The sequence below is a fragment of the Phacochoerus africanus genome, chromosome 16 (assembly GCF_016906955.1).
Source record: "Phacochoerus africanus isolate WHEZ1 chromosome 16, ROS_Pafr_v1, whole genome shotgun sequence".
Taxonomy (NCBI): domain Eukaryota; kingdom Metazoa; phylum Chordata; class Mammalia; order Artiodactyla; family Suidae; genus Phacochoerus; species Phacochoerus africanus.
Genome location: NC_062559.1, coordinates 13,864,378 through 13,877,939, shown reverse-complemented (window position 1 = coordinate 13,877,939; position 13,562 = coordinate 13,864,378). Strand labels below are relative to the sequence as shown.

The window sequence follows — 13,562 nt, the reverse complement described above, 5'->3', positions numbered from 1 at the left end:
AAATTCTCTCATCATCTTCTGTCTGGATGTTCTATCCATTATTATTATGAAGGGAGACTGAAGTCTCCAACTCTGATTGCTGAACTATTTCTCCTTTTAATTCTGCCAGTTTCTGCTTCATATATTTTGATGGTTATTAGGTGTGCAAATGTCTATCATTGCTCTATCTTCTTGCTGTATTTAAACTTTTATTTATAATGTCTTCCTTTGTCTCTTATAATCTTTATTTAAAGTCTATTTTGTCTGACATTAGTATATATAGCCACTCCTAATCTTTTGCAGTTCCTGTTTGCATGGAATATCTTTTTCCTCTCCTTTCACTGTCAACCTCTTTGTTACTTTGGGTCTAATATGAGTCTCTTATAGACAGCATATAGTTGGACCATGCATTTCCTTCTGTATATATTCTAGAGCTCTTTTTGCAATTGTCACCATAGAATTACATTTAATACCCTAAAGTCACAACAGGCTACCTTAAATTTATACCAATTTAACTTCAATAACATAAAAACTCTGCTCTTTTACAGCTCCATCCTTATCCCTTTTAAAGGTTTGTGATGTCACAAAACTACATCTTTATACACTATGTGCTCCAAACAAACTAGTAATTTTTTAAATGCATTTTCTTAATTATGTAGCAAACAAGATCTGGAGTTGCAAAACAAAGTAGGAGCAACACTAGCTTTTACACTATAGTATTGGGCCTTAAATGTAATGATCTCTTAAGTTATATAGGAAGAAAAAGAATAGTTACAAATCATTGTTACAGTATCACTAGCTTTTATAATTGCCCATTTATTTGCTTTTATTGAGATCTCTATTTCTCCATACAGCTTTGGGTTAGTTCCCTTTTTTTGCTTTTCTTTTTTAGTTCCCTTTCATCTTGCAAGCCTCCCTTGAGCATTTTTGCAGGACAGGTCTAGAGGTCCTGAACTCACTCAGCTTCTGTTTATTTGAGAATGTCTTTATTTCTCCCCCACTCTTTGGGAATAGTTTTGCTGGATAGAAGATTCTTGTCTAATAGGGATATTGTCATAGTGCTAAAAGGAAACAAACAAACAAACAAAACCTATCAGCCCACTACTTTCTGGCCTCCGAAAGGTTCTAATGAGAAATCTACTGAAAGTCTTATTGAAAAATTCTCTTCTATGTGATGATTTGCTTTCTTGCTGCTTGCAAGAGGCTCTCCTTTGTCCTTTGTTTGATGATAATGTGTCCCAGTGTGGGTTTCTGAGTTCACTTAATTAGAACTTGTTAAGTTCCTTGGATATTTATATCTTCCAGCAAAGTTGAGAAGTTTTTATCCATTATCTCTTCTAATACTCTCTGCACTTTTCTCTCTTCTCCTGGAACTCTGATAATGCATGTGCTAATCCACTTGATGAGGTCCTAAAGGTCCCTTAGGCTCTGTTCACTTTTCCTCCATCTTTTTTGTATGTTCCTCAGACTAGAAAATTTCCATCACCCTATCTTCAATTTTGCTGATTCTTTCTTCTTCTTGCTCAAATCTGTCTTTGAAATGTCTAGGGTATTTTTCATTTCAATTACTGTACTTTTCAGCTTCAGAATTTCTTAGTTTCTTTAGACCTTCTACCTTTTATTGACATTTTCACTTTGTTCATACATCACTTTCTTAACTTTCTCCATATCTTCCTTTAATGCCTTAAGAATCCTCAATTGCTTTAAAGATTCTGCCCAGAGTATCTGCTGTTAGGTCTTTTCCAGGGACAGTTTCTGTTGATTAATTATTTTCTTCTGAATGAACTATTTTTTCTTGTTTCTTTGTATGCCTTCTGATTTTTGTTTAACACCAGTCATTTGAATCTATCTAGTACCTATCTATCTGGTACCTCTGGAAATCAGATTCTCCCCCTTCCCCAGGGCTTGCTCTTTTTGTTACTGTTTTGTTGTTGTAAGCTGCCTCTGTGCTAAGAATCAGTCTTAAGTGTAGTGTAAACTTAAGGTCTTTTCTGAGCGTTCCCTGAACATGCAGAGTTACTTTTTAATTTTCTTCATATGTGCAGCTGTTTCTGAATGTCTTAGTCTGTAACGCCTGGCTCCCAAAAGGGGAAAAGACAAAAATTAAAGGAATGCTGTGTGGCAGAAGGGTATCAGTCCTTTAAAACCCCTGGAGAATACTTCAGCCAGAGGGAAAGGGACTTGCAACTATGGGGGAAGATTCAACAATGATCTCCTGCCTCTGTGTCTACGTCTGTGATCAGAAGCAGTAATCAGCAATCAGAACAGAGATCCTCAATAGCTAAGGTCAGGGTCCTTTTTGTCTGCCCCATCTCCCACAATCTATATGTAAGCTGCTCCAGGAACCTGTACATAGTGGCCTGCCATGTGGCTGGGGGTAGTTGCTACTATGCTGAAATTGACGGAAATTAGTTGTCAAGTCTTTCCCAGGAAGTTGCAAGCCTTTAAAAGACCTCAGAGTTCCAAAATAGTTACATCAGACAGATTCTACAAGAGCAATTACTGTCCAGGTGGAGAGACAGAGTCCAGGTGCTACCTATTCTGCCACTTTACTCAAACTTTCACTATTCTTAAAATATGGGAGCAATAACTTAAAAGTTGAAGGAAGCAGCAGTCATAGAAACAGAAGGATGAAAACAAGGTATTACAAAGGAAGAACTGCAGTGTCTTGATCTTGGTTCACCTCCTCAGCCACCACCATTAAAAAGTACTAAAAAATAATTTTCAAATAGATGAAGTCAGTCTTGCTAATGTCAAGGGTAACATATGATAATACTATGCCACTCAAAATAAGAGAATGTGTATGGATTACAACTAATTAGAATAATTTATCATCCACCATGCCAGCTGCAATTTCAAAAGCACTGATTCATTAACACTTAATGCTTTACCTAGGAAGGTTTTACCAAAGATTTCTAGATCAAAATCTCTAGATCAGTGTCATCAATCCAATATCAGCTGCTGAAAAATCAGTATCAGGGCAAGGTATTGGTAAGCTTATATTCCCATCAGTTTTTGTATATTCTTCAATTTATTTTCAGAGTAATTAACAAATCCAGGAATAATAAATGAAAGCTTTAGGAATAAGGATATAACTAGAAAGCTTTATCCTATGTGGGCTGTAAAGATCAATTACAATTATATTTGCCATTGTAAGTAGAACTATCAGTGCAAAAATAGAAAATAAAGATGGGGGAGTCCCTGCAAACACATGTATAAACCCAAACAAATGCAAAAGTCAAAGTCTAATTGCAGTAAATGTGAGGTCCTTGAATTCTAATCCCTGAACGGAAAACAGATATCCCAAAGCTACCATTAATTGGGAAGAGTTCTCACAACGCCCCTGGAATCAGGTGTCCAACTTCCTTCTTCATTAAGCTCTTCTCTGCATCTGCTTAAGCTGTAGTCATACTAAACAATTTGCTGTTTTATATTCAACATCCATCCAGCCATTAATTATCATGCCAAGAAGGTTAAGAAAGGAAAGCAATTTAATAAATATCACAATTACTAATGAAGACAGAGAACTAATCTATGAAATGAACCATTCTCTGGTCAAGAACTGCCAAGCCCCAAAGATAACGGATGAAAGAAGATTGAGTATACTACTATAAATGGCACAGGGATTTTTATTTAAAAACAAACAAAATATCTACAGGCTTTCTATTTTTTCCTGCCAGGTCAGCACAGTGTATCAGCTTCTTCTGCTCAGAAATGCCTCTTTCTGAACAGGGCTGTTCCTCTAATGTTCCAGGCAGGAAACAGTCCCATGTCCAGAGCCTCACTTTCACTTGCATCTAGAAGCACATCTTTTAAAAAATGGCAGCTATTTCCTGGGGTTCCCTGGGAATGGCTCTAGAACAGGTTTCAGCTTCAGCTCTGGGCCCAGGTTTGGTTCTGGCACTCTCTGTGATACCATGCCTAGTGTGGGCTCTGGTGCTGGCCCCAAATCCAGCCCTGCTCAAGCAGTGGCTCTAACTTCAGGCTTAGCTCTGGCCCTCAGGCCAGCCTGGGCTCCAGCGCTAATGATACCAGTTCTGGCTCTAGGGGTTGTTTTAGCTCATCTACCTGTCAGTTAGAGATCTCAATGAGCCTATGTTTCAGGTATTTCCTCTGTTCCTAAAGATTAACTTTCTCCTAGTAGTAGCACTCAAAAGCCTCGTCCCCGGGGCTTCAAGAGCAGAGAAAATACAACAGGCTCTCAAGTAAGTCCTCCTCAGTAAACAGCTGGAAGTGGTAGATGACTTCAGTTAGCATGAATGACTGCAGTACCTCCTTGGTGCAGGGCTGCACAGAGGAGATGAGTACCTCATTATTGTCCAAGCAGGAGAAGGTAATGCCCCCTTCCAATGATTCACTGAAGTGCCCCAGAAAGGTACCAGAGGTGATCTTCAGCAGTCAGTGTTCCTGGCTGCAGCTCATTAAGTCCATGACATGGCCATCATTCCAGAGATCCTTCAGGTGGACATGTACCAGGTCCAAAATCCTGTCCAGCTACTTTCAGAACAACGGCTTGCCTTGAGGGAGCTCTTGCTTAGTGAAGTCAGCCAAGAACAACAATGCACCCTCAGTTTTAGAGTTCTGCCCCCAAAGCTTGATCCTCAGCATGTTCAGCTGTACCAGGTTGAGGCTTCAGCCAACAGAGAAGAACTGCCAACTTAGAGGAGAACCTAGCAAGCTCCAAGCTCCAGGTTTTGAGGGGCGGTGGCGGGGGGGGGGGGGGGGGCAGTGTGCAGATGGGGATGGTGTCTAGAAGAAAAACCTACTGATTCTAGAGGTGTGAGCTAAGCAGACTGAACCAAGAACCAAGGATCAGGCAATTAAGCACAGGCTCATGTTAGAAATGATCACCACACAGAGGGTATCTGTTCCCAGGTCCTGCTTCAGATCCTGGTATGTGCATGAAGCTGATATGTGCAGTTGCTGTCACACCCAGCAGTCCCCTACTGCTGCCCTTTCTGGAACCACCTGAACAATGCTCTACCAGAGTCAGAGAGCAGCCAAAGTTTCACATTGAACCCTGACTCTGCCCCTTCTTGGGAGCCAGTTTTCCAGTTTGAAGTGAGAATGTTAAACTTCCGGAAACTTTGTACAGTTGATCCTCCACATCCATGGTTCCACATTCAAAGATTCAAGAATATTGAGGGGGGAAAATTTTTCAGCAAGTTCCAAAAAGCAAACTTGAATTAGCCTTGTGCCAGCAACTATTTACTTAGCATTTACATTGTATTAGCTATCAAGCAATCCAGAGATGATTTAAAACATACAGTAGGATGTGTCTAAGTTAAGCGCAAATACCACATCATTTTATATCAGGGACTTGAGCATCTGAGAATTTTGGAATTCTAAAGGGGCCAATCCCTGTGGCTACTGAGGGATGACTTTAATTGATGAAAGTTACAGTCAGTGGAGACTACTGCAGCCATTGACCCATGCCTTCCTGGAATCTCACCAGCAGCCTTCTTGGACAGTGAACTTTCTCCCAGTCTTGAGGATGAGGATTCAATGGGGAGTTCAGGGAATGCACGGCTGGGTTTTACCATAAAGGCTTTGTGGAATAGATATAAAAGCAACTCTGTGCATGGGGCCTTCTAAGGTCCACCCCTTTGGTCAGAAAGTCCTCTAATGGCTAACCAGGCAACTTAATCTCTTCAGCTACTTTAGCAGCTGATTCAGGTTTTGCTCTAGTTGTGAACATATCTCCAGTTGCTCCAACCCATGGTCCGTGAGGGCTCCAATGCAGGTGTTTTGCTGCTGGACTTTCCATCCTCCAACTTTGGCAGCAATACCTCCAAGGTCAATTAACTCAGCCTAGTAGTGCTTTAGAGACATCCAGCACCTCCTTTTTCCTTTTGTCCAGTTCAGTGAGAGTTTCCTGAAAAATCTGCTGCTGTCTTGTCTAATGGGGGTCCAAAGAGGGTATTCTCACTGGGGTCTGTGTCTCATATTGGAAGCCAAAGACATCCTGCTGGTCTTTGAGTTGGCTGATGATTTCATCAGCTTCTCCATCCAGTCCTTAATTCCAGGGTCCAGGATTCAGTCTCATGCTGCTGGCTTTCCACAGGTGCTTCGGGGTCTTCCTTTCCTTGCTCCAATTGAGCCCTCTGAGCCTGGATCAGAATTAAAGAGATCAAAGATCATCTCAGCCAATTAGGTACGGCCCTAAGAAAAGGCCAGAATGTCCCAACAGAATTTTTGCAAGTTGTGCTATAGCAACAAACACGCAAGGCTACGGCAGCCACATTCATAGTTCAGTTGGTCTCAGGTGGAAGAAGAGCGTTGGCCTTGGAATCATCGTTGTCCATTAATTATATGGATAGAAACAGAAATCATAACACCTACATACTGACTGAAAACCACTGGATTCAAGTGGGATTAAGAAATTCTATTAGGTAGAGTTCATAACGTAATCAAGGTACTATTTCCAAAAAGCAATGCTGTGTGTGCATAAATCTCTGCAGATAAAAATCCATAAACACATTTTCATACAAACAGTCTTACTAAATTTTTTTTTGAGTTCCACTCCTAAATAGTTCCGAAATCTATGGTGAAATTACAGATTTCTCAGGAGTAAATATTTTTTAATTCACCCAACAGTTGGTATTCAGTGCTATGGAGCTTTAGAAAATATAAATATTTATACTTAAAGTTTAGAGTATGTATCTAGTTTCTGTCCTCAGAGATTCTGATTCAAATAGTCTAAACTGAGACACCTGGTATCTGATTATCGCCACACTAATGGAAGTGAAGAGGAACACAGTGAAAAGGCATCAGTGCTCCTCAAAGTCTATGAAATTATTAGACTTTAGAGCCAGAGGATTATTATCAAATTTTTAATACTCTTTTTTATAGATAAAGGAACCAAAATTCACAACTATCTGCAAGCAGGTAGTGTGACATAGCTGCGCCTCTGTTTGGATCTTCAAATGCCCAGCCAACTTTGCTAGCTTCTAACTGGCCCTTTGGGGAGTTGTTTTTTGAGTTTGACTTCTTTTTACCTCCTTGGTGGTGATGCCAACCAAATTTCTAAATACAGTCTCTTGGTTTTTTTTTAAATCTTCTACATAAAACAAGTAGTTAAAGGATCAAAGAAAAAATCATTTTCAAGAACTGGGAGTGGGATAGAAAAAATATTGAGAAGGTTCAATTCCCTTGTTTATTGCATTCAAAAGCTAAAAACAGTATTCATGGTTGTACTAACTTTCGTTGCATTCTGAATATAGAGTAAAATTTAAGACAGATGTCAACATAATGGACATTTCCAAATTTCTGTCATGTTACTACATACACAAGTACACAGTCACACTGCTCCTAAATAGTCCCATATTCATTTAGAATAATTCATTTAAAATTTTCATACTTGCCAGAGTTTTAAACGACTGAGATAAACATCTGCTAGTGCAAAGGACAAATGTAAGTATAGACAGGAAGCTTGCTTTTATAGAATTTATTTTGATACAGGGGCTTCAAATGTACATTAACATTTAAAGAACCATTTTGCTGTTAAAATATGGCCACACCTTAAGTAATGTGACAAATTAACATGGTAAGAAAAAAATGCCAATAAACCTGGACTGACTGTAGTTGGCAAATATGATTTTAATTGGAATTTTCTCTTAACTCAAGGACATACCAAATATGAATGAAAATAAATGTTATGATTACTGTTAAGCACAAAAAGTTATCCTTAATATTAAAATTGAAAGATGGACACCCGTCATCCTAAATATACACTGGAAAGCTTTCAAAAACAGCAAGCAAACTCTCCATTTATTCATTTTAATTCTGTATTTCAGTAATAAAGTTTGATCCTAAATAGATACTAAGTTGAATTTAAACACACAACTGCTCATATGATGTGCTCTTTCCTCTATTCTAAGAAATAAGGGCAGCAAAAGCTCCCTAAACTCCTTCTCCCCATATCTCACTGTTCCCCTGCTTTCCTCCCTCATTACACCGACCCTCTGTAAAAAAACACCAGTGGCTCTCTAACTTTTTTGAAAATATTCTATTTAGGCAAAGCAAGATACCAGAGCTGACTTTCTGGTTTTCCAGTATGTATGTACACATATGCAGTAACTTTATATAAATACACCATGGGAATAAAATTTAAGAAAAATAAGGAAGGATTCTGAGAAAGAAGTTCAGAAAAATATTGTAATTCATGAATTTTAATGTGAATATGCAATTTTAGCAAATCTTACTAACTCATCTACTTAATTTACTAGTAAGAATCCCTTAGCTATACAAAAATAAAAGCAGGAAACTGCAAATCACTTATCTGTTACAAAAGAGGAAATGCCTTTCTGGAGATCCATTTTACAAAAAAGAAAAATGTAGGTCACTTTTCGTGGCACTTGTCCATACTTTGAGAATTATCGCTTTTTATTGCTCCTAAATTTAGCTCTACACGTATTAGTATACGCCAGTAATTTCTAATTATTTTTAGGTCATGGATCCTCCCTCCAGAAAAAATGTATACACCTACATACATACACTCATCCACAATTTTACACGAAATTTCAGAGTACACAGATATTCAGAACCCTATGCATGATTCGGCACATTCTACTCAAGACTATTTTGTATGTGTCTCTGGACCATACCCTTTCTAAATCTCAGGTGTTTACCAAATGATGTCAGGACAGAAGAACATGATTCATGCAATGACTATGCTCATTCTGCTAAATAAATAAGGCACTCTGGCTAAGCCTTAAGTTTGTCAGAGTTTATATATGATTTTCAATTAGGATATAGCTATATACTTTCTAAAAATGTACATTTTCCTTCAGTGTGATAAAAAGTGACAAATTTCTATAGAAATTTTCCTTTCACCATTTCTTCAGCTTATCCTCTACTGCCACCAGTCTGTGGTTTAGGGAAGGTTTTGCTTAAACCTTCCTTGGAATTTATAGTATATCCACTACATTTATCCTCAGGTAATAGACTTTAAATACCCGAGCTCTTCAAGGTCAAACTATGTATAGTTATGACATAGTTTTACTTAACTGAATTAGTTTGATTCATGTTAGAGTCTTCAGAATTTCACTTCTTCTAAACTAAGAAATGGCAGAGTGGGAGAATGGACCTGATCTTAAAAGTGACTGAGATTTTTGGTCAGAATCTGGTCTATCATTTATCTGTACAGGATACTGGTAAATTATCTGAACTCTCTGAGACTTAAGTTTTCTTGCCAGTAGTAAGATAACAATGGTATTACACAAAACTACTGAGGAGATTAAATGAAACACTGAAGATTCCAAAATCTTGTTCAACCCTCTTTCTACCTAAATCTAAAGCTGAACATCTTCATTCCTTCAATGGTGGCTTCTTTGCATGAGTCACAATATCAAGTCATAACCACTTACTTTGAGTATAAGCATACAAGACAATCTGTCCCCCAAATACTTGTAGGTAGGCCTACTCACCATCCTGGATATACAGTGGCCCACCTAGCTACTACTATTCCTGTATCAGTCTTCAAGTGGCACACAAACAGTGCCTCCAATCTAAATAAAGGTATTTCAGAGCCCCGAACTTAAAGACAGTACATCCTGTCCTTAAGCATCACTACTACATGACTCCCTTATTCCCCAATCTCAACATTTGTGTTCATTATTTCAAAGAAGCTCACTAATATAGAAAAACAGCCTATCCACAGTCAATACTCAATCTGACTGATACATTCTCACACTCATAATAATGGGGGGGAGGCAGTGAAGAATAAATGACACATACTCTCTAATCTATTATTTGTTTAAGTAAGATAGGAATAAGACATAGAAAATCTTACTTACTAACATTAATGTGTATCAGGGGCTCATGTCAGGGTTCAGTGAGGATTAGCAGCCATGGTACTCAATAATTGTACTATAGCTTTAACAAATGAGAAAATTACATTTTAAGTTTGATGTCAATCTATAAGGTTCCAAGTTTTGCTTTCTTACAGTTCTCCTAAAACTGCTATATACTATGCAAGAATGCCAAGAAAAAGAGAAACGGAACCATTTTTTCTTTTTTTCCCTAGAAAGTTTAATTCTCAACTTATCTTGAGTTTCTCAATTTATCATGAATAAGAAAAACATTCTCTCTCGGGCAGGACCATAGAAGAGTTACACTCCTCATCTTTTTAACTTGGCAGGACTTCCCTGTGGAAGAAGAAAACTATCTTCAAATGCATCTCTAACACTATACCCTGTATGGTGGCAATGTTAGAAATGAAGACCAAAGTAGACCTTTGATATTTCTGACGAGTCGAATTTATTCTCTTGCAGGGGTCGGCATGGAAAGAAAACAAGCTACAGGAGCTTGCTGAAAAAAACAAAAAAACAAACTATCTGTAACTCGGGCCATCCATTACCCTTAATAAATTTTGGGGAATTGCATTAAGCAAGGCACCCTTCTCTCTCCCCCCAAAACCTTCCTACACCATGTACTTATGCAAAGCATAGGTAACCATGTCAAAATTTATTCTGGTCCCAGCTGATGTTTAGTAGCACTGATTTTGCATAAAGTTATTAATGTTTTAATTATTTTATTTTATTTTTATTTTGGCTATGCCCATGGCATGCAAACTTCCTGGGTCAGGGATCAAACCCACGCCACAGCAGTGGCAATGATGACACCAGATCCTTAACACTAGGCTTTCAGGGAACGCCCATGAGTATACTATTTTCTACAACTTGTTGCTGCTATGACAGTCCTCTCCTATTACTGAAATAGTTATAAATATGCTCTGACTATACTTTATATGAAGGCAAAGTCAATAAAATATTAGTAAATCTATGAATAACAACAGATCAAAAAAATTAAGTTAAAGAAAGCTAAACTGTTAAAATGCTGAAAAGACACTTCAAAAATTCCAATTTTCACTTCCAATCTAAAGAAAAAAAGCTCAATAAATTTTTGAAAATGTATTTTCATACTGTAATTAAAAACATGTCTCAAATAAATGGTTAAAATCATATTTAAGAGTGAATAAATCACTGGAGATATCTCTATGAAAGTAATGCAACAAGGATGTCTGCTAGCACCACCTTCTAACACTGTTTTTATTTTTTAGCCTAGGGCTTCTTAAACAGGAAGAGCTGATGGCGGAAGATCCAATACAAAAAAGCAGGGAAAAGACAAAAATAAAAAACAAAAAAACCCCCACAACTTTCCTGAGAGACACAAGATACTTAAATAGAGAGATATACCATTCTAATGGTTGAGATGATTCAGTGTTATGCTGGAGAGTATAAATTCTCCCAATATTGATTCATAAATTCAAGGATTTTTTTGTTTCATTTTGTTCTGTTTGCTTTTTATGGCCACACCTGTGGCATAGCCCAGGCTAGGGGTCCAACTGGAGCTGCAGCTGGTGACCTATGCCACAGCCCACAGCAACACCGGTCTCTTAACCCACTGAGTGAGCCCAGGGATCGAACCCACATCCTCATGGATACTAGTCAGGTTCGTAACCCACTAAACCACAACAGGAACTCCCAAGAATTCTGAAACAAATAGACTCAGTTAACCTATGAGGGAAGCCAGATCTGTAATCTGCCAGAAAGCACTTAAATACACTAATAAAATATGGCAAAGAGATATGATGAATTCACAATGCATAAGAAGTTCACTATATTAATCATACATAAATTAAAATGAGAAAGATTTTTGATTATCAAGTTGGCAAATGTGTAGAAAAAATACTCAATTCAAGGAAATAGGGACTCATAATCACCAACTCAGCAGTTCTAAGAGCATCAAAACTATACCCAAAGTGTTTATATGAAAAAAATGTTCATCACAGTGTTACAAATAATAGCACCAAAATGAAAGTAATATAATATACACCAGCAGGAGATTGGTTTAATAAATTTGAAATACTCACATATAATGGAATACTACAATCATAAAACTTATATGTTTTCATAGCATGAGAAAATATGTATAATAATGGGTATTAAGTTTTAAAATGTAACAAAGCAATGTAGTTTGTGTATATACACATTCACAAGAAGGAAAAGGACTCCAAGAAAATATACACTGCAAGGAAGATACATCAAATCATTTTCAATGAAAATGTCTAAGTACTGAGATCACATACAATATTTACTTTCTTCTGTATGCTCTTATATATTTTTCAAATTTCCTTCAATAAAAACATTACCTCTATATTCAGGGAATAGCAAATGTTTATCACAAAGAGATAGTCTAGATTTTACATTTCTGGTCTGAATTCTCTAGATGCTATAAACCCAGAATAAGATTTTAATTAGAATGACAATGCTTTTAATGAGAATAAAGATGTATATTTAAAAGCATCTGAAATAAATGTTTATCACTATAACCCCAATCTTATACAATGCACTACAGAGTTGGCAACCAATGGTGTGAGTAATAGCATAGGTTCATAATAAAATAAACATACAGGGATGGGTACAAAAAGATCAATGGAAAGTGTCAAAGCTTTATCAACCCTAAAAGATTTTAGATTTAGCTTTTATTCTTAGCTCTGATAAAACAAATTTCACATAGATTATGATATAGTAATTTTATGTTTTGCTCTAAGCCTCATATATTTATATACACATGTACATATGTGTGTGAATAAACAAGTATTTAAATTTGAATAGACTTTGCAAATAATCTATCAAAGTGAATAAATTTAATACGGATTTCAAGAGTTTAAATACAAGAATACATTTCTGAAAGCCGTGACTCTGACAACAAAGAATACGTTTTTTAAAAAACTGATTCTGACAACAACCCATGTGATTATTGTTAGCTATGTTTGAAAAATGGCCCTTACATTATTTTAGTGATAAACAAACATGGAATTATAACATGTAATACCCAGACATTTAAAATGTCACTTAAACAAATTCAAACTTCAGAATAACTAAATTTTAATAATTAAAATGCAACTTTGGATTTTTTTTTTTTTTTTGGCTTTTTCGGGCCGCACCTGTGGCATATGGACATATGGGAGTTCCCAGGCTAGGGGTCGAATCAGAGCTACAGCTGTCGGCCTACACCACAGCCACAGCAATGCAGGATCCAAGCTGTGTCTGCTGTGTCACAACCCACTGAGTGAGGCAGGGATTGAACCTGCATCCTCATGGATATTAGCTGGATTTGTAACTGACTGAGGCATGAAAGGAACTCCCTGGAATAATTATTTTTAAAAAAGAAAATCAACCTATTTAAATTACAGTTTTTTTCTTTAAATGAATTCACTTTACAAAAGTTAAACTTATCAAATTAAAAAGAAGATCCTAACACATCAAAGTTAAGGAACATTCAGAATAAAGTATAACCCCCAAATATTGTTTTTATTAATTGTACTATTTTCTGACAGGCCATAACCAAATACAATCCAAGATGTGAAAATTACTTTATCAGAATGAGACCCAATACATAAAATTATAAATTTGTTTAGACATCAACAGAATATAGGTCTATGTAAAAACAAGTTGTCTCCTAAGATGAATAAGATCTGAATACGGGATGCCCTCCTCACTCAGACGATATAAGACTCTAGTGATTCCTGAGACTAGACAACGATGAATTATTTGTATCCCCAACACAAAATGCTT

The 13,562-nt window shown here is 37.0% G+C and overlaps 1 protein-coding gene and 1 pseudogene across 6 annotated transcripts in view; both read right to left on the bottom strand.

Annotated features, from left to right (window-relative positions):
* CNOT4 (CCR4-NOT transcription complex subunit 4) overlaps nucleotides 1-13,562 on the bottom strand; it is a 159,600-nt gene that overhangs the window by 43,856 nt on the left and 102,182 nt on the right. The gene's annotated exons all lie outside the window — the stretch shown is intronic.
* LOC125117248 (signal transducer and activator of transcription 2-like) lies at nucleotides 2,907-5,987 on the bottom strand (annotated as a pseudogene).